The sequence below is a fragment of the Phyllostomus hastatus genome, unplaced genomic scaffold, assembly GCF_019186645.2.
Source record: "Phyllostomus hastatus isolate PE091 unplaced genomic scaffold, TTU_PhHast_1.1 phas_contig_210, whole genome shotgun sequence".
Taxonomy (NCBI): domain Eukaryota; kingdom Metazoa; phylum Chordata; class Mammalia; order Chiroptera; family Phyllostomidae; genus Phyllostomus; species Phyllostomus hastatus.
Window position 1 is genome coordinate 37,306,640 of NW_025333737.1, and position 27,490 is coordinate 37,334,129.

General features: G+C 67.7%; 1 protein-coding gene across 3 annotated transcripts in view; it reads right to left on the reverse strand.

Moving 5' to 3' along the window:
- The window catches only part of RBFOX3 (RNA binding fox-1 homolog 3), a 244,360-nt gene that overhangs the window by 180,908 nt on the left and 35,962 nt on the right, over nt 1-27,490 (reverse strand). For all 3 annotated transcript variants that reach the window (XM_045835929.1, XM_045835930.1, XM_045835928.1), the window contains exon 2: nt 5,825-5,975. The gene's annotated coding sequence lies outside the window, so the exon portion shown is untranslated. The remainder of the gene's footprint in view (nt 1-5,824; nt 5,976-27,490) is intronic.

The window sequence follows — 27,490 nt, forward strand, 5'->3', positions numbered from 1 at the left end:
GTGGTTTGGGGCGTCTGAAAGGCATTATGGGGAAACCGGAATCAAAAAGCCTTACCAAACACATATCAACTTCTTTTTCCTTTTAAGATTTTATTTGCTTATTTTTAGAGAGAGGAGAAGGGAAGGAGAAAGAGCGGGAGAGAAACATCAATGTGTGGTTGCCTCTTGCACGCCCCCTACTGGGGACCTGGCCCGCACCCCAGGGCACGTGCCCTGACTGGGAATCGAACTGGTGACCCCTTGGTTTGCAGGCCGGCGCTCAGTCCACTGAGCCGCGCCAGCCAGGGCCAAACCCCAATTTCTTATTGTTAGACTCAACAGACATAAAACGACCCTTTCTGTTCGCTGTGAAAGACCCTGTGTGCCCACTCTCAGCTTCTTGCGCGTCCTGCAGGGAAGGAGGACGGGGGCTCCTGGGGGGCTCTGGCCTGCAGACCCCGCACCGAGCGTCCCCGACACTCAGCACAGGAGACACGCGCGCCTGGAGCCCCAGTTGTCCCCCGAGACTCCCCGTGGTTCTCGCGCTGGGTCCCTCACCTGTGGCCACGCCCTCCTGGCGCCCGGTGCACGGGGCTGTGCAGAGGCACAGGGGCGGCGGCACGGGTCAGCCTCAGGGGACCTCGGATCGGACGACCCCCACACCCCCCAACCGCCAGGTCACCCCCCGGGGACGCCAGCCAGGCTGGACCCCAAGCCCCCAGCAGAAGCTTAGAGACTCCGGGCTCTCGGGCATGGCCCCCAGGTTTTTGGGGCATGCTCCGTGATCCTTGGGGAACTTGGGGGTTCCCTCCGAGTGCTTCCAGGTCCTTCCCGGGCGTGGACTTCCTGACTCAGCCCCTCAGTGGCGGTAGCAGGTGGCCGCGCCCCGCGAGCTTCCCGCGCCCCAGCCATTCCTCGGCATCGCCGGAGACGCAAGGTCACTCCAAACACCATCTGTCCCCGCTCCACCTCCCGTCCCATCCCAAGGAAGACGAGAAAAATGATTCTGTTCCGCCCCCCTGCGCGCTCGCCACCCCCGCCCCTGACACACACACACAAAACCTTGACCTCTGCCGCTAAATTAATTCTCAGCCCTGCGGCGTTTGCTGACGCCTCTGTTCCCTCCTCTGCCTGCAGAACACAGATGTCTTTGGAAGCACCAGACCTGGGGATTCTTAACGCACCCTTGCAAATAAGATAAAACACGATTTTCTGCCAGTCCACACAAATCCTCGCTGTCCGTCCACCCTGTAAGCAGAGTTTACCTCCAGCCCGTGTGCCCGCGTCTGAGCCCTGAATGAGGTCCCAACGTGGGGGGGGCGGAGCGGCTGGCCGGGTGCCGGTCCGGCTGAGAGGCCAGCGAGCCCAGCCCCGACCCCTGGGTGACAGCGGCTCGCCCACCCCCCTGGCCTTTCGGGGGCGGCCCGCTGATGCCACGGGACGCACAGACACCCACGTGGGAAACGCTCCCGTTTCTCCACCCAGGACACCTGCTGTCAGTCACAGTTCCGCCCAGCGGCTGCCCACGCATGACCCGGGTCCTGAGTGACGCACACGGGTGAACACAGTGCCCTAAGGCTGGCCCTCCCCCCACACCTTGCGGCTGTGGGCGGGGACGGTCATTTACTAGCTCAGACCGGAGACGAGGCCCTCACCAGGACAGCTCCCCCTCCCGGGAAGGGGGGCATCCCCAGGACCCGCCGTTTGCACCTTTCTCAAGAATCCCTGCACCCCACCCCACCCCCCGGGTCTGGGTGCCCACACCCACACCCGAGCCATCGGTCTGAGTGATGCCCCCCACCCACGGCCGGCCCCTCTGCATGCAGACCCCTCACAACGCTGACCTCCAGGTGCCGGACCGAGTGCCTGCCCCACCCCCTCCCCCGGGGTCTCTGCCTCACCTCCTCAGGCCCTGCCTGACTTCCTCCACCCCGTTCCTCCCAGCCCCTCCAGCCCCGCCAGCCCCGCCCCACCCCGCCCCACAGTAGCTCGAAAACACTCCCCTCCACAGTGGGGCAGAAGCATGTGCCTGGCTTGCCCCGGCTTGTTTTTAGGGTTCGATTGGGGTTCTCAAGGGCAGTCTCAGTACTGGGATGGTGGGGTGGGGGACAGCAGACAGGGGGGACTCAGCAGAAGGACCTGGGGTCCCCGCCGGCCCCGCCAGCCCCGGCCTCCAGCCCCCGTCCCTGCCCCACCGGCGGCGGCGCTCCTAGCATCGTCTCCAAGTGACCGACGGCAGGCGGATGGTTCTCAAGAGTGTCCCAGCGTCCTTGGGTGAGGCCGGTACCAGGGGGAGGGGACACGGGAGGTGAGCGACGGGGGCACGAGGAGGTCACCGTCCCTCCCTCTCCTGGCCTTTCTGTCCCAGAGTCTCGGAGGCGAGAGTGGGCAGAGCCGTGTCCTGCAAAAGCAAGTGCTGAAGTCCTGACCCCAGGACCGGCGGTGCCACCGGACAGGACCCGGGCCTGCGCGACATGACAAGTTCCAGCAGCACCCGTGGCTGGCGTCCGTGCCGGGGGCAGCCACGTGCGGAGGGGACACGGCCACGTGACGGAGGAGGCAGGCCGGGCGATGCCTCCACGAGCCAGGACCAGACGCCGAGGGTCGCAGGAGACCCCCAGAACCAGGGGGAGCGTGGCCCCGCCGCCGCCGGGGCTTCAGACGCCCGGCCTCCAGGACCCGGAGAACAAATCTCACGTTGTATTTAGGCCCTGGTGTCCGCGGTCCCCCGTGGCAGCCCACCCCCGACACTCCTCCCCAACGCCCGAGTCTGGGGCCCTGCCCACGGCTGCCCAGCCCCGTGCCCACTCCGGGCCCCGCGGTGGCTGGCGGGGCCGGGCGGGGGTGGCGCTCTGATGAACACCTCCGATTCCCGTCTCTCCTCACAGGTTGCATCTGGGAGCCGCCGGCAGAGCGCCCAGCTGCATCTAGAAACTCTCCTCCCCCTAATCGCCCTTAATGCCTTAACACACCGAGAGACTGATGGGCTGTAATGGGGCGCCCCGGGCGGGACGCGCTCCGGAAGCTCCGGAGTCACCAAGAGAAACACACGGGCCTGTTCTCCCGGTTTAAATACAAGGTCGCGCCAGGGCCCATAAGCGGTTTTACCCGTCCACCGACGACGGCGGGGCAGCGACAGGGACAGGGAAGACGCTGAGAGCAGATGGCGGCACGTGCCACCAGTGCCGCCGAGGTTTGCGACGCCCGCCTGGCACAGACGGAAGGGAGTTCGGAGGCAAACCCAGCGCCAGTCGATGGGGGCGGGCGGTTCCGGAGCCCGGGAGGTTCCAGCCACGGCGAACCCCGGGCTGGCCCTTCCTCGAATTGGGGCGCGGGCAGAGAGTAAAGCCGACCTCAACATCCTCTCCCGAGTCTTGCTCATACGCATGTAGCAACAGAAGAGGAAGCCCGGGTGTTTCTGGAAGGAGCCACACCCCCAAAGGCTGGCTCAAGCTACAGCCGGGAACCCCAGTGTCGGGTGCAGGAAGCAGCGGGGTGCCCGGCGGGAGGAAGGGGCCCCGGAGCACCTCTCGGGTGGGCGGGTGGGCGGGTGGGTGTCCGTCTCCCGTCCCACCAGGGGCATCAGGGCGCCCGGGCGTGGCAGGGAGGGAGGCACCAGCGGCGACTGTGGCAGAGAACCATCTCCCCACCGCCCCGCCACCGCCCCTGGGGAGGCGGCGGCCTCACGCTTCAGAAAGCTCTGGGCGCCCCGACGCCACCGCCGCCGCCGGCAGCCCCAGCTTCGGCGCGGCCCCAAGGGTGCCGGTGATGGATCCCAGTTTAACAGCTTTTGAAAACAAGCGGACGGGAGCCCGGCGTGATGGATGGTGCGGGAAGCCCGCTCATTCCGGGATGATTTATGGGGAGTCGCCCCGTCGCCACTTGTGGGTCCGTCCCCGAGGGTGGAGCCGGGGTAGCCGCACCGGCTCTAACGCTGGGGCCGGGACAACACCCCCCCACCCCGGGGTGCCCCTCTGCCTGCCTGCGCCTCGCTCACCCCGGCCCCGACGCAAGGGCGGCGGCCCCAGCTGGGGTCACGCGGCGGCCCCTGGACGAGGCCGATTTTGAAGCAGCTGATAAAGACGCGTCGTCATACACTGCCCAGTGGGGTCCCGGGGGAGCCCGCGTGGAGAGGAGGAGCTGCAGGAGGGGACCTGACCGCCGGGACGCTTTCCAAGGCAGGGAGGCCGGCGGGCAGGGGTCCTGGGCTGGGGGGAGCCTGCTTCCTCCCACGCCCTCCCGGACCCCTTCCTGTCTGCGTGGAGCCCCCAGCCAGCAAGGCCGCCTCTGCAGTGAGAGGAGCCGCACCAGAGAGTCCTGCATGGCACGTGGTGTGGACAGCGCCCCCCACGGGGCAGAAGCCCCTGCTGGCTCTCTCTGTAGCTTCTCAGCCACGGGTCCCCGGCTCCCCGGGGACATGCCTGCTCCCCGGACACCACAGTGCCCTCCGGGGGCTCCCACCATTCCGAAGACAGAACCCCAAACCCCTCCCCCGCCTGAGGCTTCTGAGTTCAGCCCTACAAGCCCTGCAGCTACCCCCCCACCACCCCGCTCAGCCACCCAGCTGCAGACTGGCCTTCCGGCAGCCTCTCTGACTGGCCTGCGCCCTGGTCTCCTTGCCCAGAATTCTCGACGGCACCGTTTGCCCCGCCCGGACAGGGGCCGGCACGCAGGCCTGGGGGATGGGGGCCCCCCGCTCTGGGGGACGGTCCGCACCGGACTTCACGGAGGGCGGTGCCTGCCATAAAGGATGTGCCTGCTGTTTGTCCCTGGGTCCTGGGGGTGGTGACCTGCACAACCTCTGCAACTCCCAGAGGACTGGAGCATCTTGCATTTATGACAAGTCCCTTTGGTGACACCTGGCTTTGCACTGACCAGGTGGCTGAGGGTGGACGTGCGGTGGGCCCAAGGGTCGGGTGATGCAGCCACTGGACCTTCCCCCCAGCAGCCGGGGAGGGGGCGGGGGCGGGGGTGGGGACGGGCTGGAGCCGGGCTCGGTCATGTGACCCAGGACACGTGGAGCCCAATGGAACCCCGGTGGCCTGAAGCTGCGGGCTGCAGCAGCCGGCGGACCCACGGGTGCATGTGCTGGGCCGGCGACCTGTCCCCACTCCCCAGGGAGAGGGCTCCGCGTCCGGGGCCTCCCTGACCTCGCCCCAGGTGGGGCCTTTATGATGAAATCACAATCATGGGTGCAGCATTTTCCTGAGTCCCACGGTCTTTTTAGCAAATTGCCAAAAACGAGGAGGTCACGGGAACCCTCCCGTTCACGCCAGTCGGCCCCAAGGGCGAGGGCCCTGGAGACTCACGGGGGCCAGTCTCTAGGGGACAAGGCCCTCAGCCAGGCGGCCGGGCCCCGACTCCAGCTGGTCAGTGGCCGAGTGGAAGTGCGGCCCACGCACTGCGGGTGGGGACGGGACAGGAACCGGGGCCCCTCGAGCCGATGAGGGCGTCCCGGGGCCCCAGGGAAACCCGGGCCGTGGGACACGGGACCCGCTGCGCAGAGGGGCGTCCGGCCTCCGCCTTGGCCTCCCCGGCCTTCTGCACTGGCACCAGGCATCCGACCTGCGCCCGGCCCACCTCCCTCCCGGCGTCGCCCCGCCGCGGCCGGGCCGACGGGTCTCAGGGCGCAGACAGAGAGCAGCCGTCCGCACGGAATCCCAGCCAGCGCACCCCGGGCCCCTGCCGGTTCTCCCCGAAGCCACGGAGCACCGGGACCTGTGAACTAACACCAGCGGAACACGTCCCTGCCCGCCTCTGTGTGAAATAAAGTCCCCCCCGCACAGCGCTTCCCCGCCACAAACGCAGACCCCGAGCCTGGTGTCGGGGGCGCGCGGGGCCTTACCTGGCCGGGGCAGGTGCGGCCTGCTTTCCTGAGGCGGGAGGCCCCGCGGGGGTCTTCCTGAGACTGCCTTGGGGTGGACGGCGGTGGCCGGGGACAGGCGTCGGCGAGAAGAGCTTCAGGGCCTCAGAGATGGGAGGGAGGTCCCGCCGACCTGACGGGAAAGGAGAGAAAACCGTCAGATGCCTCTGACGCCGGCGTCTTTGTCTGTGACATAAAAACACGTTCACGAACCAGAGAAGCAAGGGACAGCGGTGGGGGGCCCCTCCCAGGGTGCCGGCAGCCTCTGCTTCCATTCCCCATCACCCCGATTCTGCCTCCGTCTCTGCGCCCCCAAACCCCAGCTGATCCCCACCACTGGAGCCCACCGTGGGGCTCGAAGGCCGAGAGCTCGCTCTTCCTGCCGCCGACACCGAGCGCCCAGGCCCAGCCGTCGAGATCGCAGGGGACGGGCAACTTCCTGCGTGAACCGGCCGCCTCCTCCCGTTTCCAAGCCGCCCCGGAGAAGCCGGCCCCGGTCCCCATGCCCCGCCTGCCCCACGAGTCCCGACTCCGGCAGAAACCACTCGGGTTTTATCGTTCTGGCGTCTGGGGGAAGTCTGCGACAATTTCCCTGGAGCTGCGCTTGTCTCGCTTTCTTTATTTTCCAATACCAGCGCGTTTCAATAACACGGCGCGCCTTTAGGCATCGTGGCCACGGTTCGTTACTCAACACGTGGAACCGGATGGGTAGGGCCTGGCGTGATATGCCTGCCCTCGGTGCTGTGTTTAGCGCTCCCGCGCGGACGGGCGTGACTCGGGAAGCAGTTTCCCCGGAGGCCGGCCCCCCTGCCGAGAGCCCGGCTCAAGCTGGGGGCCCGAACCCCTGCCGTGCAGCTGAGACCGGTGCCCAGGGGACTCGGGGCCCCAAACCGGAAATGCACCCCCACACCCAGGAGAACCCCAGCCCCGCCAAGGGGGTCACCAGGCGGCGTGGGTCTCGAGCAGCTCGCGACGCGATGACGTCACCAAGGGCGTCGTGCCCAGGGCTCCCGGGCCCCTCCGTCCACTCCCCTGCCCGACCCCCACCCCCAGCCTCGGGCCCCTGCGGCGACCAGGACGGCGGCCCGCCCAGTCCATGTGGTTTTTCTCCGTGAAATAAAAGACACATTTTTCATTTTCGCCAACAACCTCATTGACTTGGATATTTTGAGTGTGTCGGCGATCTCCTGCGTGGTATGACATTGATCGTTCTTAATTAATGTCTCGATCTGATCGCTATCAATGTCCACTGGCCTACCCGACCGTGGGGCATCGCCCAGCCAGAAACCTCCAGCGAGGAACTTCGCAAACCGCCTCTGACACGTCCCGTCCGTCACACGGCACAGATCTTCCCTGCACTTCAGTTGTGTTTCCCCCTTCCTTGAAACAACAAAGCAACATACGCCAAAAGTGTCGTGTATTTTCTTCCATCTTCAATATTTAAATGGCTACATGAGAATTCACCAGTTTGGATACGTTTTTTTTTAATTTTCATGCACGCTGACAGGACAGCTGCCACAGCACAATCTAGCCAACCTGTTTCGAAGGAAGTTCAAGACAACTGAGCGCCACTAGAGCCGCCGTCCGGAAAAACCAAGCGACCTCCCAGGCCAGCCCCAAACTGCTGAAGAGGCGGAGCCCCTTTCCCCACCCTGGGAGCCCCGGCTCCGCCCCGGGACTCGCGTGGTCGACAGAAGGCGGCAGAAGAGGCGGAAAGACGTTCCCAAGCTTCGGCCAGAAGGAGCCTGCGATGTCCCTGCTCATCCGCCTGCGCCTCTGCCCGTGCCTGGCTGGGCCCAGGTCCCCGCGAGGGGAGGACAGCCACACGGGGCAGAGCCGCCCGAGCCCCGCCAGCCCCGAGCAGAGCCCCCCAGACTCGGGAGCCCTGGAGGGAGACGCCCGCTGCTGTGAGTGTGAGAGGCTGGCTTGGGAGGTGGTTTGTGACACAGTGACAGCCAACGGACACGTCTCCCCCTCGTCCTTGCTCTGCATCAGGAGACGTGGTGTGACGCCCGGGGACGTGTCCCCTGCAAAGCCAAGCCAGGCCAGAAAGGCCCCCACCTGCAGCCCAGCTCCCTCCCTGGAGACAGGAAGGGACAGCACCCCTGCCATTGCTGAGGGTCGGCCAGCCACCACCTGGACCTGCGGGCGCCGGCACGGGGGTCTGTCTCTCCGCCTGCTGGTGCATCGAGGCCGCGCCCTTTCCAGAGTCTCCGAGGGTGGGCTCTCGGGCCGTGGGGAAGCATGAAAACCTGTCTCGGAAAGTTCCGGACTGCAGCCCTTTCCCGAGAGCCCGCTGGGAGTCCACCCGGCGCACCTGCCGTCAGTCAGTTCCTATTCAGGTCCAAGCCGAGGGGCTCAGAGGCCAGCCTTCCGTGGTCATAGCAACACAGCCTAAACCTGGGCCAGACCTACACGGTGTCCTCTTCGTTCGAGCAGCCGGCACAGCGGTGAGGGGGGTTGGCAGCACGGCCTGGCCCACGCCAGCTGCCCCGAGGACAGAGCCACCAGGTAAGGGGCTGCCCCAGGCCACCTGCCACACCTCCCCCGACCCCGTGCTGTCCTGGACCCCTCTTCCTGCGGGCCCAGAGATGGGGCGTCTGCAGCCCTCGGGCTGTGGGTCCTGCCCGGGGACCCTCGGGGACGTCCGACGGCTCCAGGGGACCAGACCCGCTGGGGACCGGCCACGATGCACTCTCAGTCCCGTCCTCTGACTGCCCCGGCCACCACCAGCTACGCAGTCCACCCCGTAAGGGGGCCTGGCCCGTCCTCGGCTTCCCAGTGTCGTCCGGCCTCTCAAGGAAGAAGCCAGGCGGCCCGTGCGCCAGCAGCGCGGCCCCAGCCCATGGGGCGGCTCTGCCAGCAGCCAGCGGCCCAGCCCCGGACGCGGGGAGAGAGGCCGGGTCGAGGGCAGTGAGGGCAGAGGCGCGGGGAGCTGGACCCTGTCCCTGTCTGTGGTCACAGGTCCGGAGGCCGGGGGCAGGGCCAGAGGTCGGGCCCGCCAGCCCAGCCCACCTGGGCAGGACAAGGCCGCGGGTCGCAGAGGAGACCTGGCCCGGCAACCGAGCGGGAACAGGACCGCGTCCACTCCCCGCACTGACGGTTCTGCCGCGGCCCAGCGGGGGCAGGGGCCGAGACACCACCTGAGAGGCTAGGGAGGCCCCCCCAGCCCCCAGGAAGTGGGCAGCAGCCCTCAGTGGGCGTGAGGGACAAGCTTTAGGCGCTGAGAGGGTTTCTGTCCACTCTGCCTGGCTCCCGACACCAGCTCCCTCCGGCTTCCGGCACCCCAACCGGTCCCCGAGGCAGAGCGGCTCTCGGGCCCCCAGAGCCGGACGGGCCCCCTCCCCGCCCCCCGGGCACGGCCCCTTCCTTTCTCCAGCGCCCGGCAGTGAGCGTGGGGAGCTTCCCGGTCAGCGCCGGGGCCTCGGTCCCACAGCCTGGGCTTCCGCTGGGCCGGCCCCTCCGGCCCGCTCCCGGCCTCGGTTTCCCCAGCAGTAAGGACGGCACTGCACTAGCTACTCCGCAGAATCCCTCCTGATCCCGCCCGGCTCAGAAGCCCAGAAAAGCGAGGTAATGTCTAACGAGCGCGCGTCTCTGGGACAATCGGAGAAAACCGAACTTCACGAGGAGAGCGGACGAAAGGGGCGTCCGCGGAATCACCTCAGGCCCCAGTGGGGGGACCCACTGGGCCTCACACAGCCCGGGGGTCGGCCAGGGGCCGGCCTGCCGGTCAGCCCGCCAAGGTCCATCAGCCGGCCACTGCCCGGCCCTCACCCTCGCCCTCTGCAACGTGCGCGCCCTGTGTCCACGGCTGGCCTGTGGAGCACGCAGGACACGCGGGAGCGAGCGAGACGCCTGGCCGCGCTGGCAGCCGGCCACCCCACCCTCGGACGGGCAGCCCCCTCATTCCTATGCGCCGTCCGTCCGCCAAACCCGGCGACCTTGGCGTGCGGGGGCCACGGGATAAGGACGCGTGAGTGCACAGCCCCCCGCACCAGACGCATCAATTAACTTTCCCGGCGCAGAGCCGGGGCTGTAATTACAGCGAGTGATTAACGGGCCGAGGTCGCCCGTCTCCCGGGGAGCAGATTAACAGCGGCGGCGGCGGGGAGAGCCGCGCGCACCTCGGAGCCGCCGGGGCCTGCTGCACCGGGGCTGGCGCCCCAGGGGCTGGTGATGAGTACAGGGGGCGAGCGTGGGGACGTTTCTCTGGCACCTGCCACGGAGCCGGCCAGGCGTGGGGGAGGGCGGGCACCTGGGAGCCCCAGGCCGGGGCGGGCCTCGCGCCACCTCCCCCAGGCCCAAGGGCAAGCTGGATGCTGGACTCGGCCGCTCCTTCCCCGCCCAGGAGACACTCAGCCCCTCCCCGGGGCAGCGGCCCCTGCAGGACCATCCCCAGCGAGCAAGGGCACCAGGTCAAGCGGGAACCCCACTTGGCCAGCAGAGGGAGCCGAGGAGCCTGGGGCGGGGCGGGGGGCGCCCTCCTGAGGATTCGCGGGTGGGGGCAGGACCCCGGGGGAGGGGTGTTTGCTGGCACCTGGGTGTTCCGACATCCACGCAGATGAAATGGCACGCGTGTGTATGTCTGCTGTGGGCTGACACGCAGCCTGATGCGTGGCCCATGCGTCCGCGTCAAACCCCCGTGTTCCGTGCCGGGACACAGTCAGGGGACGGAGCCCTGACCGGGAGGCCCCGGGCCCTGCGGGGAAGGTGGACACAGAGACTCGGTCAGCGCCTGGGGCACGGGGAGCGGGGCCTGCATGGCGTGGCTCACGGCGAACGGGGGTCTGCCCTCGCGGGAGGGGACCAGGCAGAAGGGCGAGGGAGACCGGGGACCCCGAGACGACCCGTGGCCTTAGCTGGGAGTTTCCCTGTCGGGCCGCACACGCGGGACACCCCTCACGTCACACGGACCAAGGGCCCACTCTTCCCGCAGACACCCGTCCCCGCAGCCAAAGGGCATCACAGGGTCGCCAGGGGACAGGCTGGGGAGCCACGGCGCAGCCACTGACTCACGGTGTGGCCTGCGGTGGCCCACGGGACCCCCTCGGGGACCCACACCCCTGCCTCTGCCCTTGACCAAGTCACCCAGCGGTCAAGGGCTGCGCCGGGCCTGACTCCAGAGGACACCTGCGCCGTCCGCGGTGTGCACTGGGAGACCCCGGGCCGGCTGGCAGGACGCCCTCGGAGGGGCCACCGGGCACTGTGCCCCCCACGTGCGCCCAGCACCTCCCTGAGCCCTCACGTCCACCCAGGGGGAAGGTTCCAGAACCGTCCCCGTCCCCGGACCAGGAGGCCACCTCCACTCCTCGAAGCCGAGGTCTCCTCCCCGGCCCAGCCGGCGGCCCGAGGCTCCAGTGTCCGCAGCAGCCGAGAACCTCTCCCGGGGCAGCGGAGCGGGCGCTGGCCAGCCAGCAGGGTCAGCGGCTGCCACGCCGGCCAGCGTTCCTGGGGCGTGACAGGCGCTCGACAGGGCGGATGAAGAGAAATGAGCTGTGTCCTTGGCTGGGAACGCCCCCACCCCTGCTGGCTGGAGGTGGGGGGGGCGGGGAGCGGGAGCCGAATGGTGGCTCAGCCCCGCCGCCCCCCCCAGGGCCCCTGACACTCCCCGACCCCCGGGCTCACGGGGGCGGCTCACTCTTCGCCCTGCGCGTCTGCCCGTCCGGCCTCCCCCCAGGCAAGGCCGAGAGGCTGCCGCTGAGGTCTCCCAGGCCGTGTGCGGCGGGATTCGGGGGGGAGAGCGGGTGGTCCGGGCGTGAGGTGTGATGAAGTGACCGGGCGTGGGGGACACTCAGCCAGCACTGACAGCACCTGTTCCCGGGGGGCAAGTCTGTCCCCTCCCCAGCAGCAGGAAGGCACCTGGGCACGCCCCAACCCCGCCTGTCCCCCGGGGCCCCCTCTGCCCTGCCTCCCGCTGGGAGCCTGGGCAGGCGACACCAACCCACGCCCTGCCCCTCCTCGCCCTGTGCGAAGTGGACGCCGCCGGACCACGGGAGCAGGGGCCGCACTGCCCACCTGTGTCCTGTCCAGGGCACGTGTATTACGCTTCTCCCGGGGCCAGGCCTGGGGTCGGAAAGACAGGTTCTTGCCCCCCACGAGCTTGTACCTCGGCCAAGGACGACAGACGTCGAGACCCAGAAGGCGGTGACCTGTGACCTGAGGGACCAGTCCTTTTCCAGCTCCCCCGCTGGGCACCCCCAACCAGGGCTGGACACACCGCGGTGTCCCCTGAGGCTTACACCGGGTTGCATCCCCATAGACTTGGGTGGGTGGATGGAGCCTAGCAGGGTCTGCCTGTGGCTCCAGACAGAGGTCCCCCTGGTGAGGGGGTGGGGGGGTGGCGAGCCCAGGCAGGGTCGGGCAGCCACACACGACAGGTTTGGTGCTGACCCCTCCAGAGGGACCGTGGGCAGAACACCCACCCCCGTGACCCCGGGTCCCCCACCTGCAGAGGGGGCACCAGCCTCTCTTCACCGGTCTCTTGTAACATGGAGCCGGCTTCATGCCCGGGGTGGGGGGGGGGGGCGGCAGCGCCAAACTGACCACGGCTCATGGCCCAGAAGAGCCAGCGCCCTGCCTGAGCGCCAAGGTCACAGGTCGCCTAGAGGGGGCCACTCCTGACGTGCCGTGGGCAGGGGCCAGGGGGGCTCAGGGAACTTGGACAAGAAGCTCAGAGCAGCTGTGTGGGGCGTGGAAAGATAACACTACGTGGCTCGGCCATCCTGTGGCTACCACAAGCCTGGAAAAGGACAGGAATCTCTGACCCCCGCAATGGCGAGGATGGACCCACAGGACACGGTGCCCGGGGACAGCAGCCACAGAGGGACAAATCTTACGTGAACCCCCCCTTAGGGGAGGTCCCAGGAGGAGTCAGATCCGTGGAGACAGGAAGGGGATGTGGGTGCCAGAGGCGCTGCGGTCAGCGCCAGCCTGGTGACCCCTCGGAAGAGGGGCAGGGGAGACCCCTCTTGCCCAGTGGCCTCGCCCCTCCACACCTGCTCGGGAGGGGGGGCTGATCATGATGTCAGCACCCACTGCAACCCCAGGAAACTTCCCTGTCTGGAGACACGTGGGATTGCCCCCTGTCCTTCCCAAGGTCCCACGGGCAGCGACTCCAGCAGCCCCTCCGCGGCGCCCCATGCAGGACCACGCCCCCTGCCGCAGGACCACGCCCCCTGCCGCAGGACCACGCCCCCTGCCGGCCCGGCCCCCAGGGACTTCCTCCCAGGCGGGCGCCGCCCCCTGGAAGTACAGGGAGATGAGACCATCAGGTGTAATTAAACCGAGTCCACAGGCAGACCCTGCCCCCCCCCCATCCCCAGGACCGCAAAATAAATTATCCTGAAGTCAGCACAGGGTGAGCTATGGAAACAATTAAACAGAAATTAAATCTAATTCATTGATACTCCCAGCACAGAGCGGGTCCTGTCGGCTTTTCTCTCCCTCTCCTCTCCTCGGCTTGGTGCGGGGACGATTACGGGAAATTAATCACGGGGCGAGGCGATGAAAGTGATCTATCAACCGCGCGAGTGCGCCGGCTGACCTCGGGGCCGGGAGACACAGGGGCGACGAAGTTTGGGGGAAAGGAGAGGCTGGGGGGGCGGGGGAAGGGGGCGGCTGGGCCCGGACCACTTCTTCCAGGTGGCAGCCAGCTGGAAGGAGGGGGAAAGAGCCCCCTGTCGTGGGGCTGGCCGGCCATGGGTCTCTGAAGGACTGGTGGACGGTGGTGTTCGGGCGGGCAGAGGGCGGGTTTGCGGCCAGGTCCCTGCGGCCGGCATCGACAAATGCTCCCAGGAGTACAGTGGGCAGGCAGCTTGCTGCGGGTCTGCGGGGCTGGCCCGGGGGTGTCGTTGCAAAGTGACATCTCTGAGACAGGCAGCAAGGCCCCCTCCCGGGTAGCAGCTTCCCGGGGTGATGGCTATGCCCCTACCCCCCCCCCCCGACTGTGCCCCCGCAGAGCCAAGCCAAGCCTGCGCCGGGCACAGCCATCAACCCTGGCAGCAGAGGCCCCTGTGGCAGGGACGCGTCCTCAGGCTCCCCCGGGGCCCCGAGCTGCAGATCTTGATGGCCACAGCAGGACCCGGTGAGCTTCCTGCGCACGGGTCCCCCTCCGACGGTGCCGCCCATGGCTGCGGCCTGAAGAGGGCCTGGCCGAGCCGCCACCTGACCTTGCCCGGAGCCCCTAGGCCTCTGGGCTCCTCGCCTCAGCCTGACTGCGGATGGTCCCCGAGCTCCACCCTCCAGACGCCAGGCGCCCCCCCTCCTCCATCCTGTGACAATCAAGATGCGTCCAGAACCGGCCAAAGGTCCTCAGGCCGACCTCAGTTGCCCGCCCCACCACCCGCAGGCCCCTCCGGTCGCGTTTACGGGATTCGCCCACATCCAGACGAGCGACCGGACGAGCGAGAAAGACTGGGTCCTCATTTCCAAGAAAGTGACCGCACTCTGTCCGCAGGGGCCTGGGCGCCGTCACCTCCTCTCTGCACTGAGAGCCCCTGTCACCAGGCAGAGAGGGTGGGCCGGCGGTCTCCGTCAATCCCAGGGAAGATGTCCGGCTCCTGCCCACTGGGAGCACCCGGCTGCCACCCGGGGGTGACGTGGTCGTCGCCGCCGGTGGTTCTGAGCTCAGGTCTGTGTGACGGGAATCCCTTTCTCGTTCGAGTACAGGGTTGCTGTGTGTGGATCTCGCATCAGAAGGGATGAAAACTCGTTTCCACTTAGAATTTTGAGACAATCTCTTGAGATAATGGGCAAATCCCTGGGGACAGCCCCACCCGGAGTGGGACTCGCTGGCCTACAGCCCAGCCGGGGAGCCCACAGGGACTCGGGGCTCCAACTGCTTCTGAGTTGGGGTTCCATGGTCTGTGGCCCCACAGTCGCCCCTGAATCCCTGAGCCACGGCCGAGGGGACAGGAGCCGGAAGAGGAGGTTCCACACCACCCCCCCCCACCCCCGCCCTGCTTCCACCTCGTCCACCTTGGCCCAGATGGCCCACGCATGTCCGGTCTCTGCAGAGGGCTTCGTGTGGGCGGGACACCCCTCCCCTCCCCCTGCACCCGCCACAGTGAGCGAGCCAGGGTTGGGAGAGCATCGGGAATGGGGCACGGAGGACCCACCACGGGCTGACTCCCGCCCGGGGCACCGGCCCACCCTGACCCCCAGCCCCAATCCCAGGGCCCCGGGTCAGCCCCCTCGCCCTGCCCTGCACCGTCACCCCTTCCCTCCACGCCCCCTCCTCCGGCCACTTCTGTGGTGGGACCACCCATCTGCCGCTGAGGACACAGAGAGCTCACCCCCCCCAGCCCAGATCTTGAAGCTCCCTCTCGGGTAATGACACTCTTCTTTTTCTTTCCCTCCCCCTTTCCCCCATTGCCCTCTGGGAGAGAGAAGAGGAGCCGTTGGAAACGCCCACCCTGCGGCTGCACCAACCACGCCCACCACCCTGAAGTGGCGACACCACAGGACGAGGAGGGAGGGTGGCGGGGCGTGGTGCCTGGCGGTCCGGAGCATCTTCTCCCCCGCCCCCCACCACGTCCCACCAGCAGGGGCGCCGGCATAGCCATTGTCCTCGTTGCCTGGCGGGCCTGCTTCCCCACGGGGTGAGTTTCTACCCACAGGCCCTCCGCGGAGCCTTCCAGGCCCTGCAAATGGCGCCTTATGCAAATGCGGGCGCCTCCATCTGCGCCGACGCTCCCGCTTCCCTTTAATAACCTGCTTCCGGGGGTGCGGGGCGCACAGCAGATGATCAGACTCTCTTTTTGTAAAACCCAGTTGGTCCCCGAGTGCTGGCAGCCACAATAATAGAAGTGCCGGCCTGGGACTGCGTCTGGGCGGGCGTTCTGCGGCCTCCGCCCCTCGCTGGGGCCCCGGGACGCGGAGGGGTGCGGCCTGCGGACCCCCGCCCCCCTTTCCGCCGGCTCGGTGTTTGCAGCGGGTTGAGCCGTGTGCCCCGTCGAAAGATGGGTGGGGTCCTGGCCCCTGGTGCCATATTTGGAAATGGGGTTCGCAGGCAGGTGAGGACGTAGTTAAAATGAGGCTGTGCTGCAGCGGGGTGGGCCCCCGGGCCAGTGCTGTGGGCGCCCGCACAGAGCAAGCAGAGGTCACAGAGACACGCAGGTGACGAGGGAGGCAGAGACTGGGGTGACACAGGAAGGAAATCCGAGGACCGCTGGCCACCAGGAGCAGGAGGGGCGAGGGAGGCCGAGCCCCGCCCACACCTCCCGCCACAGGCTGCGACCCCGCCCACCGCAGTAGCCAGTCCCCGCCCACCGCAGAGCCAGTCCCCGCCTACCGCTGCAGCCAGTCCCCGCCCACCGCTGCAGCCAGTCCCCGCCCACCACAGCAGCAGCCAGAGGACTGACGGCCATCCAACAGCCCCGCCCGCTCCGAGGCGCTCCCAGAGCCTCCCCCCACCCTCGGCCTCGCAGGTGTTGGCATAACTGAGGCGGCGTCTATTTTTAACACTCGCTGCGCCCTCCTCCCCGCCTCGGGGGCCCAGGGGAGGCGCCCGGCACACAGCTGGCGGAGGCGGGCGGGAGCACCAAGTGCCCGCCTCGGGCAACCGCGCGCAGGTGCGGGCGAGGCAGGAACAGCTCCGGGGACTGCTTGGAAGACCCGGTCTCAGGCCCCAGGGACAGTCACGCCGTCCCACGCTCGTCCCGTCTTCACACACAGAGCGTCACAAGAACACAGCTGCGGTCACTCCTTACGTGTCCCCCGTGGCGGCTTTCCCGCGACCCAGGGAGAGCTGCGTCACAGCCATAGAGACCGTCTGAAACACCGACTCCCCCAGCAGTGACCGCACGAGTTTGCGGGCGCTGCTCCAAATGCCGCCCCCCCCCCCGCCAGTGGGAGCTGGTCTGCCCTCGCGCCAAGCCTGGGCGGGCTGAATTTGGAAGGGATGCATGGCCACTCAGCGCCCCGCCCCCCCCGCCCCGGAGAGGAGCCAGCCACGTGTTCTCACACCACCCCCGCCCGGGAGAAACTTCAGGGACGCACCCAGAACTCTGTCCCCTCCGTCCGGGGAGGCCAGGCCCGGTGGGCACCTGCACTGTGGCCTCGACCTGACGCTGTGTTTGGAGAAGGGGCCGTGCCTCGGAGTGGGAGGACCCTCCTGGTGCGATCCAGGACGGGAGGCCCAACCTGAGAAAATTCCAGAGTCAGATAGAAACCCGGTGGCCAGAACAGTTTGAAGGCAAATCCAAACTTAGGGAGAACTTGGGGCTGCAGCTGGCGGCGTGGCCGGCTGCCAGGGGCGCCCGGCCGACGCTCAGCAGGGGGCCCTGCTCCTGGGCCTTCTGGGCTCCCGGCTCCGACGGCCCCGCCCACTGCGCCCGCCTAGGTCCCCTCCCCCATCCCACTCTCCAGCCTGCAGCCCTCCGTCCGCAGGGTCCAGCCATCTCTGGCCTCTTCCCTCTCCCGCATCTCGACGGCCAGCAGCCCCAGGCGACAGCTCAAAATGCCAGTCCCTGACGCCACGTCCTCCCCTCTCCCAGCTCCCTGGCCCTCGGCCTCCAGGAATAAACACCCCCGAACTCACCCCGACCCCCAACGCAGGGGGCAGGCCCAGCCCCGGCCAGGGTACAGGATGCGCAAGGACTGGGACCGTGTCTCAGCCGGACGCCTGGAGCCTGCTCTCCTGGGACCACACGGACAGGGTTTTACTTTCACGGAGGCAGCCATCGAACCCACCCGTGACACTCAGCACTGGGCGGCCACCGGCCCTGCCAGCCGTTCAGGGAGGGCGGAGTGCTCGGCGGTCTCTCCAGGCGGTTCAGTCTTTCCCTTCACCCCCTGTGAGGCTGTTCAGTCCCGGGACCTCGGGGACAAGTGAAACTGTGTCCCGGCCCTTGGGGCGCCCGTGGCAGAGCCAGGCAACGGGCATAAAGCCCAGGGGCGGCTTGGCGTGACAGCATGTGTCACAGGACAGCATGCCGTCCTGGTGAGGTGTGGGCATAGTGCTGGGGGGCACCGAGGGCGGGCAGGCCCCTGGCAGGCCTCCAAGGGCATCGTCCCCACGGTCCACGGGTTCCACCAGGCCCGGGACTTACGAGGCGTTTGCAATAAACCCACCCCCTTGCTCCTTGGAAGAACCACAGGCAGGGTCCTTCCCAGGGGGTGCGGCACAGAGAGGGGGCACCAGGGTCCGCACCCCACTTCTCAGCCCCCGCACCGACTGCTCGCTCGCAGGACCGAGCTCCCGCACGGAGGGTCGGCCACACAGGGGCTCACCCTCCCTGCCCGCCCCAGGAGGCCCCGTGGGAGGGGTGGGGGAGGCGCAGCACAGCAGGCGGCCCTGGGAGCAGGCGGCCGCTGGCTTTCCCTCCGGCGTCACCACCTCGGCACCTAAGGAGGTGCTCTTGTGAGCAGCGGTGAGGGACAAGCCCCCATGAATTTAGGGTGCGTGAGGGCTGGTTGTTTTTCGTATTCGTCTGCACTCACGGGGCGGGGGCAGGAGACGGAACCACCATGGCGCCCCGGCCCACGTGGGCGCTGGCTGGCAGAAGCCACCGTCTTCCCCCACCAGACAGAAGTCCCACCCAGACCCGAAGGCCACCCCTTCACCGCGACTTCCACGAACACGTCCCCCCCCAACCTAGGGGGACCGCAGCCCCCCGCCCTCCGGCACCCCCCTCCCCTTTCTCACATTTGGCTAAAAATACAGCCTCTTTGGCAGCAAACACACCCACTTTCCCCAGAACAGAAGCTTCCCGGGAACCCGGACAAGGGAACAGCGCTACCTCTCACGAGCCCAGATGGGTTCCTGAAAATTTGTGTCAAGCCGGTTTTTGTCAGTCCGGTCACGTTCCCAGCGGCTCGCCTCACCTCCGAGACGCTGCCGCCTGGCCAGCCCGGTCCCGCTCACGACACTGGGCCAGTGGTGGGCCGAGCAAAGGCCCATTTAAGAGGGGGGGTTCCCAGCTGGAAGTCAGAAGTACAGCCAGGAGTGGGGGTGGGGGAGACTCAGTTTCTCTGCCGTCATTTCTGTCACACACTGGCCCTCACCGCCAGCTGGGGCGGCCCACCCCCTGCAGAGCCCAGCCCTGGCCAGCACAGGGTGGGTGGGGCCTCTCCAAGCAGGACACGCCCAGGACACGCCTGTTGCCTGGCGTCGGGGGAACAGAGGAGGGAGGGCTTTGTGAGGGAGAGGGGTGGCAAACCCACCCACCAGGGAGGGTCTCCGGGTCACTTCCTCACTAGGGAGGGAACACCGGCGTCAGCTCTGCCCAGCCCTGGGTCCCGGGGACCGTGGCTCTCGGGGCGGCCCCTGGGGTCGGAGTGCAGGAGCTACTCAGTGTAGGAGGGCGACCGGGGCCACCCCCAGTCAGGGAGGCTGAGCAGCCTGGGGCGAGACCCGTGGTGAGGAAGCTGTCCTTATTATAAAATAAAAACATCCACGGGAGAAAATTTAGAAACTACACATATGCAAAAAAGAAAGGGAGTTTAAAACCACCCGTAATCCCACTAACCCGAAATAGCTCCTGCGAATAACATGCCATGCGCAGTTGCCCACCCAGCCTGCCCTGCGGGAAGCGCACGCGGGGGCTCAAGCCGCACACTCGGCCCCCGCCGGGCCCTCGGGTCTCCCTCTGCCGCCGAGTTCTCCGGGGGTCGGACTGCCCGCAGCACGCGGGAGGGACAGCTGGGGGTGGGGGAGGCGAGTTCCGTGGCATGGGGCGCCGCCACGCAGCGTCTTGCAGGAGAAGGCCCCTCGAAAACAGCTCGGCTTCGTGAGTGCAGAGAATTCTGGCCGAAAAAAGTGGGCTTTTTTTTCTTTTCTCTTTCGTCCACATTCTACAATGTCAAAACACCAAGACTGCCGCCTGAAACCTGGGGACACGACACCCCGAAGAGAGCGCCCCTGGGCCGGGGTCGTCTTCCTCGGGATGGGTGTCACATGGGCGACGACATGTCCCCAGTCACCCCCGACGCGACGGTGTTTGGAGATGAGTCCGTTGGGAGGTGATTAGGGTGAGGTGAGGTCAGAAGGTCGTGAGGGTGGGGCCCCCGTGTCTGGATTAGTGCCCTTCTAAGAGGGGACAGATGCTCTCTCTCTCTCTCTCTCTCTCTCTCTCTCTCTCTCTCTCTCACCCTCTCTCTGACATTTGGAAGGAGCTGTCCGCAGGCTGGGGAGCAGGCCCCACCAGACCCCAGCCGCACTGGCACCCTGGTCGCCGACCTCCGGCCACCGGAACCTCGGGCAGTCAACCTCCGCGGTGTGAGGCGTCTTGTCTGGGGCCATCTGCCCTGCGCTGGGGCTGTCGGGGCTTCCGGACAGAGCAAAGAGAGGCCCAGGGCGCCCGGTGAGGTTTGAATGTCAGACAAACAACATTTCTGAGGCAAGTATGATGTCCCGGGCGACATCTGGCACGGGCTGGTGCTGACAGTTCTGTGTGGTCCGGCTGGAATCCAGACCCAGACGGGCACCCCGGGGCTCGCCCGGCAGCCCCCCCTGCTCACAGGGCAGGGCGGGCGAGGGCTCCCCAGTCCTGGCCACTCGTGTGGGCCTCCTCCCGTTCCTGCGGAAACCCTCCACAGCCATGGCGACGCTCTTGTCTCCTGGCGTCGGCGCACACACGCATGTGCACACATGTGCACACGTGTTCTGACCATCGCTCCTCACCCGCCAAGAGGACGCTCTCCCACTCGGCTGTGGGGCTGGGAGCTCTGGGATCAGGGCCGGCCCGCCGGTTCCCCGTCTGAGCCTGCCGGGGCTAGGCTCATGGAGGCAGCCAGCCGCCTCAGGGAGCCCGGTTCATGGGGGACGGGGGGTCTCTGCAGGGAGGGGACGGCCCCTCTTTAAGGTGCATGGCTCCCGGCTTCCAGCCACGTGCTGCGCAGTGTCACCCACTTCTTGGCCGAGACTGGCATCCGGCGCTGCCCCTGCCTCCTCTGGCCCAGAGCCGAGCTCACCCTGCACCACACGCCACACGCCACACGGAGATGCCTGAGCCACAGGCAGGCCGTTCTCGGATCCCGTCCCACGCCGTTCACCGGCCGTCACAGTGAGCAGACCCGGGGCTAAGCCCGGGGGGCTGGCGTGGGGCGACCTCGGCCAGACCGTCCTGGCTCAGAGTCCTCCAGCCCCGGTGCGTCTCCGGCGCTCGAAGAGGCCAGCGGGCGTCCTGGAGGGACCCCTAAGCCTTTCTGACTGCGGGGCCACCCAGTCCCCGGCCTGGCTACCCCCATGTGTGCCTCCCCCGGCCGCCCTTGCCCTCGGCCGGAGGGTGTGACCGCTGGCGTGGGGGGCGGTCTCGGCGTCCCCTGCAGGCCCGGGCTCCGCAGGCCCAGGCCCCCTCTGCCGGAACTGCTGGTTAACCCGCGGGGTGTCGAGCTCCACGTGTCGGAAGCCACAGAGGAGAGGCAGGCGTCTCGGCGCACACAGGTCTCCGGTGCAGCACCCGCGCTCTAACCGGCGCCGGTTGAATCGGGGATGGACCGCAGAACTGAGAGAGCTGCGGCCCCGGCCTCGCGATGCCAGCACTGGGGGGAAAAATTTACACGTTTCATAACGGCCTTCCACCCCGTAATGAACAGGAAAAATAAATTAGATTCCCAGCTCAGGGCACATTTATGCGGTTTCATTACGTGGCCCTGAGCAAGCCTGGTTTTCACCCAGATGAAAACGAGCTCTCGGAAGCACTCGCGCTAAATAAGCGGAGTGATTTAGCAGCGCACCGGGGCACACGGGAGCGGGGCTGAAGGACAATGACACAAGTGGGGACATGAAAGGAGAGGGACTTACGACACGGCGCCCTCTGAGCACGCCAGCAGCTTCCAGAGCCCGCCGCCCGCGGCAGGGGGGATCTGCCCGGCCTCCGGGGGGCAGCGGCTCAGCTCTCTGCGCTCCAGGTGGCTCCAGGTGGCAGAGGGGACGTGGGCTGTCCCTCTCGACAGAGGGCTGGTGGCACGGCAGAGCCACAGCAGCTCTGCACGCGGGTCTGCAGAAAACCGGGCCCCAGAGCCCCAGATCCTGCGGCCGGTTCTTCGGAGCTACGCCGGGGCCTGGCAGAGAGATGCAGCCCCCACCCCCCCGGGCCCCCCAGGAGCCGGAGCGGACGATCCAGGGTCTTACCCTTCACGTCCCGACACCAGCCTTTCCCCTGCGTCCCAGAAGCTCCTCTCGGTTTTCTCTCTGCTTCCGTGTCAGGGTTCCCTGACGCTCCCTCCAACGGTGCCGGCTTCCAGGACAGAGGGGCCCCTCCCGCCCGCGGGGGCCAGCCGGCCGTGCCCCTGGGGGGGCCTCCAGGGCCCCCACGTCTTCGACCTCTCCGTGCTGGACGCTCTTGGGTGCACGGTCGGCCGCACTTCGCTCCGAGGCCTCCGTGCAAGAAAGAGGCGTTTTCCAGGCTGGGTTGTCGCAGAGATTAGCAGAGCAATGGATGCGTTTTCGTTTTTTAACGGCTACCCACAAAGCTGGAGGGCGGTCCCTGAAAACCCTGGTGGTGGCTGGCTGGGACGGACTCGGGCTCAGACCCGGACGGCTCGGGGAGCTCACACACCCGGCCGTCCCCGGCGGGACCTCCTGCATGGCCCCCTCTGGCCTGCCCAAGGGTCTCCCCGGAGCCTCCCATGGGCACATCCCACAAACGGCCGATAAATAGGCACATCGGCGGCCGGACCGTCGGTCCTGGGGGCAGCTCAGGGGGGACCCCCTCTTCATGGGGAAGGACGTCAGGCCCCAGGAGCTCCGGAGGGACCCCGGCGTCCCGGGGAGGCTGGGCTTGCACCTGCCTGCCCATGCGCGCTACCACGGCCGCCACATGGGGGGCTTTACATTGTCCCGTCGCCACCCTTCAACAGTTTTTAAAAAAAACAGGCGCAAGTAACGTTAATACTACACTTCAGGGAACCGGCACGTCCACGGCATTGGCCTGTCCACGCGCAGCCCCGGCCACGTGAGACGTTAGGGACGGGCCGCCGTGTCGCTCGGGCCGTGCGCTCAGTCCCGGACATCGGTGTGCGTTCCGGACCAGCCACGCCCCCGCGCGGGACCGGGCCGCCCTCTCGGGCGAGGCAGGCGCAGGACTCCGCGTCCCGACCGACCGTGTCCGTCACAAGCGGCGCGCAGCCTCAGGACGCCCCCTGGCGGCCGCACGCACCCGAGCGCGAGGCAGGCGACCGCGGCGGAAGCACCCGGCGCTCGGGGAGGGAGCCGTGCCGCCTCCGCGGGGAGGGATTCTCCAAGGCCCCCACGAGACTGCGATGAAACCCGCCGCCTCCGGGGCTTCGCGAGCACCATCTGTGTCAGGAGCTAAGCCAGTCCCGGGGGGCGCGTTCGCTCCCCGAGCTCTGGGAGGCAAGGACATCCGCGTTGTGTTTCCCTGCGGCCCACGGGCGCGGGTGGGGCTGCCCGGGCCACCCAGGGAGTCCGTGGTGAGCGAGGAGCTGAGGGCAGGCCGTCCTCTCCCGACAAACAGCCCACGTGGTGGGACCAGAGGGGGGCTGATGCCCCCACTTCTCACCTGGGGGGACTTGGGCTGCTCAACACAGAGAGACCCCATGCATGCCCCTCCTGCAACATCCCCCCCCCCCGTCCCGGCGCCCCAAGGGCACCCACTACACAGACAAGCCGGTAAAGAAGCACAAACCAATGGAGACAAAATGATCAGGGAAGGTGAAGCGAGAATCTTCCCGCCACCACCCTGGTCTCGGGTACAGAGCCCATCATCAGTGGGCTCCTGTGTGTGGGCAGGGCCGGCCCCACGACACCACATGACCTCGACGGCGGCCCCGTGGAAACTCAGAGCGACTGGTCAACCCGGAGAGGCACCCGGCCAGCGCCGAAGACAGGGAGCGCGGGAGGCCCGGGAGGAGGAAGCTGGCAGAGAAAGGGGCCTGAAGCCCCGCCCCGCCCTGGCCCCGCCCACTGAGTCTGGGGGCTCCACCTGCGGGCCAGGGCTGAGGTCCGGTCCCCAGGTCCCGGGCTGTCATCCTCACAGTGGCTCTACGAGCAGGTGAGGGCGCCATTCCCGAAACCGGTCAGCGTGGTTCCTGGGCCCAGCCAAGGCCCGTCCGAGCTTTGGGGCCGCTGCTCGGGGGTTCGCCCCACCTGATGGGTCCGACCGACCCCCGTCTCCAAGGGGGCAGCACCAACGGGCCCTGGGCGAGCTGCAAGGCTGGGCCGGGGTCTCACGAGGATGGCCAGTGTCCGGGGAGGCAATGTGTGTGTGTGGGGGCGTCTGTCCCAGGGGCTGGGGACTGATTTGCAGAAAGAGGGGCAGGAAGGAGGGAGCAGGGGCGGGAACAAGCAGAAAGACAGCGGGTGCTCCTGCCGGGCCCAGAAGTCCGGGCCTCCTGTCCTGGCGCCTTCACTCCCCACATGTGCCGCCCACCTGCCCCACTGACCGCGGCACCCCGATGTCCACCTCCGGGCGGCACCTGCCAGGACGCAGCCACCAGGCTCCTGGCCGCCGTCCTTGAGGAGCCTGGGGACAGCCTGCGTCCCCGGCTCCATTGGCGTCCTGACCGCCCCCCCCCCACTATGGCGCTTACATAACCCTGGTCCTTCCTGCCCCCCACGCAGCACCGTCCTCCCCGTCCCCCCCCTTCTAGACGTGGGGGCGCAACATCTGCTCGCACCACTCTCCCCGAGAGAACACCACCTCCCCCCCGCGCCCGCACCCCAAACCCGAACGCTGTCACCTCCCCCAAGCGGCGAGGAATAAAAAAGGAACAAAAATAAAAACACGCCACCACCACCACCACCCACCACATCGTGAAGGACAAAAAAAAAAAAAAAGGACTCCTACAATGAAAACTTCTCCTTCTAGAAAGACGGCAACAAACCCTGGGCCGGGTGCCGCACGGGAACCGACGGGGACCGCTCCGCCCGTCCCTCTCCTCGGCCGAAACCGTCTTTCCTGCTCCTCACGTTTAAAGAACAAGGAAGGAGAGGAGGCCGCCGGGTGCGGCACCTGCTCCATGCCCCCGGCGCTCACGTGAGGACAGGGCGTTAGGACCCGGCGCGGGGCAGCACCGGGGACAGGGGCTCCCTGGCCCTCGCTCCCACCCTCGAGCAGGAAAAAGAGATGGAAAAGAAGGCGGCACTGTGTTCGGTTTGGGGTCAAGAGGCCAAGCTGGCCTTGTTGGACCACCCATGTGACGGGGAGTCTGGGGGGCACAACCCACGGCTGCACCCGGACGGCCACCCGCCCTCCCGCACAAGGTGGCACAGGAGAAGGAGGGCGCCTGGTGTCCCGCCAGCCAGCGGATCTCCCGGTGCCTGCCCCCCTCCCACCCACCCCCGTGGGGACGAGGAAATCCAGAGTCCTTTCCCACGTCCTGCTGCCCCATCTGGCCCCGCCACTGAGACCCGGGCTCCCTCCTCCGTGGTGCCCGGCGGCCCTGAGTCCCCACCGCCCTGGTCCCGGCCCCCAGAGCCAGCCGCGGCCAGCAGTCTGGTTCAGCCTCCGGGCACGCACGCTCACGCTCACCCTCTCGCACACTCGGCTCCCTGGACAGTGTCTGGAGGTTCGTGGTGGGGCGTGGAAGGTTCCCCTTTCAGGATTCCATATAGTTCATCGGAAAGACAGTGTGTGTGTGTGTGTGTGTGAGAGTGTGTGGAGGTGGAGGTGTGTGTGCACACACACGTGTATGGATATGTTGCATGTATGTGTGTGCGTGTGCACATGCACTGCACACAGAAACCACCACACGACCACTGAGATAAACCCCAAATGCACGGGAGGCGTCCCACAGCCGTGCGTGGAGACAGAGGCAGCGCTTGCCGGTTGTGAGGGCCACGGACGGACGCGGGCAGGCGGCTGCAGTCGGTGCCTCCCCGGGCTGCACCGTCCAAGCCCTGGGAACCCACCGCGGCGGCCGGAGAGTTGTGACCCCGGGCGGCTCTCCTGCAAAGCAGAGGGACCGAGCTCACCCACCCAGACGGGAAGCACCTCTCTGTGGCAGCCCACCCGGACAGGAAGCTTCTGGAGGGTCCCCTGCGGCTGCTCGAAGGCCAAGCCTGTTCACGTCGGTGGGCCAACACCCTCCATCGGAGGCGATGCTGTCGCCGAGGCCCCACAGCCGAGCACCGCCTGCGCCAAGCCCCAAATTCCAGACTCCTGAAAGGGCTAGACTCTCTAAAGAGTGAGGACCAACTGCTGTCCACAGCCCCGCCAGGCCCTCCCCGGGGAGAGCGGCAGGCAGGCGGAGCCGGCAGGGGACTTCGGCAGGGCAGGGGGTGACGGGGCACCCCCGCTGTGCCACTCACGCTCCCGAGTGCCCATTCCAAGCAGCCGCACGTCCTGGAGCTCCAGTGAGGACCGGGACCCACGGCCACCCTCCCCGCTGCCGGGGCCTCATTTGGAGGAGGCCGTGCCAGGGCTGGTCGGCTCCCGGGACCCTGGAGGACACCGGCTTCCCTCCCTCGTACTGCGGCCTGGGCGGCCTAGACCGCCTGCAGCCTCGCAGGACAGGACGCCCCTCGGCTGGTCCCAAAAGCTCACAGGAAGTCCCCAGGCAGAGCCCCGCCAAGGGCTGGCGGCCACCACTCGCCCACGAGGGGCAGCGCCCTGGCTGGGACGCGGAGTGAGTGAGTGCTTCACCGGGGGCAGAGTGTCACAGCTGAGGGGGCCCCGAGGCTGGGGCCCCGTGGGGTCCCTGACCCTGAACAACCCCGCGGCCCAGAGGTCAGGCAGGGGCTTGGGGAGGAAGAGCGCTGGAACCCGGGACACGAGGGTCAGAGGGTGCCCCGGGCCCCGAGCACCGCCATGAAAGCTGGAACCACCGGACAGATGTTCCTGGGGGACCAGGCTCACGGAGCCCAGCTGCCCCTTGGGTGCCTGCTCCTTACCCAGCTGCACGGGAGGGACGGCGGGACAGGAGGATGCGAGGCGAGCCAAGCCCACGCAGCAGAACGCAGTCCCAGAGGCCAGGGTGGAAAGTTCCAGAGGCAAGCCCGCAGGCTCCTGGCGAGGAGGCGTGGCTCACGCGCACTCAGCACCCAGCGCGCGCGCCCACGGTGACTCACTCAGCAGACGCTGATGGAGGTGGCTCTGGGCCCCGTGACCGTGCGTGCGGGGGTCTGAAGAAGTGAGCGGGTGGGGGAAGGGCGATGGAGGGGTGAGTCAGCGGAGGGGGTGGGGGTGGGCAGACGATGGGGGGTGGCCAGACGGACAGGTGGACAGACGGACAGACGAAGAGGTGGCTGATGCGCTGTTGACCTGAAAGGAAACGCGCGGAGCTCAGAAGCCACAGCGCAGAGGCGCACGCGTGGATGTCAGCAAACACGGGTGGCGGGAGGCGGTGCGGGCGCACCCGTGGGGGTGGACGGAGGACCCTGGGCCGCGAGGCCGCCAGGCTGGGGAACGCACGGCCACCCAGAGGGCTCCGCCCACTTGCCGCCGCTGCGAGCACGAGGAAACAGGAGCCGGAAGCCAAAGGCTGGCGGAGTATTTACTGACAAAAGGCAAAATAAGAAAATACTGGACGACCCTGCCGCCCAGAAATAACCGCCCGGAGGTGGCCGTTCGCGGGGAAACCCACTTCCTCCTCCCGCAGGCGGGGCCGGGTGGGGAAGGCGGGACCCGGGTCAGGCGGACGCACCCGGAGCAGGGGGCGGAGTTCTCCCTGCGCGGCTCCACCCCCTCAGGGACCCCGGGAGCCGGCGGGGGACGTCCTCCAGACAAGCTGACCGTGGCCAGC